We start from the raw sequence: 2,736 nt of genomic DNA, 5'->3' as shown, positions 1-2,736 counted from the left end.
CAGGGACTTTAGCAGAAGATTGGCGGAAAGATTGTAAGAGCAGAGGAAAGGGCTGGAGTGTCTCCCGATTGGCTGGTTCCTCCAATGGGCGGGGCCTGATATGAGCAGGAAGTAGAAAGAGAAGCTGGGAGCCATCTTGGGATGGAAGCCAGGAGACACTGGTAGAGCGTGATGGTATAGGAAATGCACAGCCAGCACAGCAACTCAAAGACAGAATGGAATGACTCCCTGTGGACCTGGGGTGACATTGCTGGCCCCGGAGGTGTGAGCAAATGCTAGCAGAGCTATGGGCATGGTATGGTCTGATAAGGCAGGCTTTCAGTCTCAGCAGTGCTGGGCTAGGCACTGGGTACTCATTCCTTTATAAGTTAATAAACTCACATAAAATATATGGTTTGTCTGATTGCACCAGAGACCCACAGAGAATTTTGGCCACACATGGCATAATGTAAAACCACCTTCCGAGGTGTGGTTCCTTGGCCTGGTGATTGACCCAGCAAAACCAAAGTGTTAGGCATCCATCAGGGTCAGAGACACTATTGTAACAATATGTAGTGAAAATTAAGTTATAGAGGGGCTACAGAGATGGCTCAGTAGTTATGAGTACTGGCTGTTTTTGCAGAGGACCCAGGTTGAGTTCCCAGCATCCATATGGTGGCTGACAAACTTACATAACTAAATTTCCAGGGGCTCTGATGCTGTCTTCTGATCTCTGTGAGCAGTCAATACAATTCTATACATAAAACAATAAGTAAATGTCAAAGTAATTTTTGTAAATAATGGATAATGAAAAATTGAAGTAGCTTTTAAAACAAAATAAATGACTCCATTTTTGAGAGCTAGAAAAAAGTCTGCTGAGACAATACAAGGGTTTTGACTTAGGACTGATACCTTCCTTCCCCTTTGTAGACCAACCAAGACCAACTATAGCCATCATCCTCAAAACTATCAATTATGAAATGCAAGGGAGAAGACTGGGCAGCAGTGGCACAGAGTGGGTAAGGAGCACTGTGTTCTTTTCAAATAACTGTTCCACAGAGAAATAGATCTCACAGAGCTTTGGAAGAACAGTGAAATGACTGAAGAGCTGAAAATCAAGTATGATTATTTTTAATATATATATATATATATATAGAGAGAGAGAGAGAGAGAGAGAGAGAGAGAGACCCTGTCTCAAAAACACACACACACATATATGTAGCCCCAGCTGTCCTGGAACTCACTATGTAGGCCAGCTCACCTGAACTCTCACAAATGCTGGGATTAAAGGTGTGAGCCACTTTTAAATCTCTAGTTCCTTCCTTGATGCTTTTCTTTTTTTTCTCATAATTTGGATTCCTGGGAAAGTTTCATGGAACAAGACTCTTTTTATTGAGCTTTTTAAATTTCATACCCATTCAAATCCAGATCCCCACCCCCATCCATGCCACTCTCTGTCTCCCTATGTAACCCTATGCACTCTGCCATACCTGCTGAGTCCTTTTCATTTGGGTGTTTATGCCCAAGTGTCCTTTAGTGTAAATGCATACACTGGAGTCTATTCAGCCCATCCAGTGATCCTACATAAGTCATACTCTCCCTCACCCAGCATCAATTAGTGTCAAGTAGTTCTCAGTGTAGTGCCAGATCGCCACCCATTTCTCAACTCCCCTTTGGGCCCTTGTTTTATTGAACTGACATGGGTCCTGCACTTGATGCCACCACTGCCACAGGCTCACTTGAGCATGTCTCCAGTGGCCTGGAAGCCTCCACCTCCCTATAACCAAGAACCAGCCCTGGCTCTTAAAATCTTCCCATAATGGTCCCTGAGCCATGGGTGGGTGAGTTTCTGTATAGGAGTCTCATCCTAAACTCTACAGTTTCTTATTCTCCAAAACTTGGCAAAATGTGTCCTTCTGCGTGCATTACACTCTGATGTACAAGAGAGCCTCACTGGTGAGAGCTGAGGGGTGCATTATCCCTCTCTATACCCTTTATTCTGCTATGTTCCATGGGCCTTTGTTGTAGCTATTCCACTGTAGGTGTGTCACCTACTACTGAGCATCACCTAGACCTATGTTCTCTGTGCCTGACAAGATGTGCAACTCTGCAGTAACTTACATCTGATGCAAAAAGAAGCTTCTTCGATGAGTGCTCTGTGGCATGCTTGTCATAGCCAACTGTGTAAAGAACGTCCATCTAATATAATGTGAGACATCGTCTAGGGATAATCTTCATAATTTATCATTCATGACTTTGAGTTCACACTCCAGTCCAAATGTGGTTGTACCTTAGCTTCTGTGAACCTTTTTTATGTCAAATGTAAATACAGGTATGAATTCTGATCATATAGTTGAATCCACCTCACACATATCTGGACCACAGAAAATGGAAAAGTTGATTTTTTTTCCTCTTTAATTGAATAAAAACATTTGATATTTAAAAGACTGTATACTGGCACTACTATCCTCAGGCCTCTTGGGGTAAGTCTATAGCTCAGCTCTCTGCGCCAGGACTCCCTAAGCCTCATTCACCCTTCCATCTCCCCCCTCGCCGTTCTATACTCCTAGTTTGGTCCCTGCATCATTCCTAGTCTTGGGGCCCCAGACACCTGGGGAACCAATACTGCTTCCTGATCCTTCTGACCCAGACCAACTCTGTCCCTTTCTTCGGCTCCAGGAGCACCGCTTCTGGTCCTGGCCCCGCCCTCACCTCTCTCTGCTTCCCTGGGCCTGCACCACCGGCTAACTCTCCTAG

The sequence above is a fragment of the Nannospalax galili genome, unplaced genomic scaffold (genome assembly GCF_000622305.1).
Source record: "Nannospalax galili isolate Female #2095 unplaced genomic scaffold, S.galili_v1.0 scaffold1222, whole genome shotgun sequence".
NCBI lineage: Eukaryota > Metazoa > Chordata > Mammalia > Rodentia > Spalacidae > Nannospalax > Nannospalax galili.
This window is presented reverse-complemented; position numbering follows the sequence as displayed.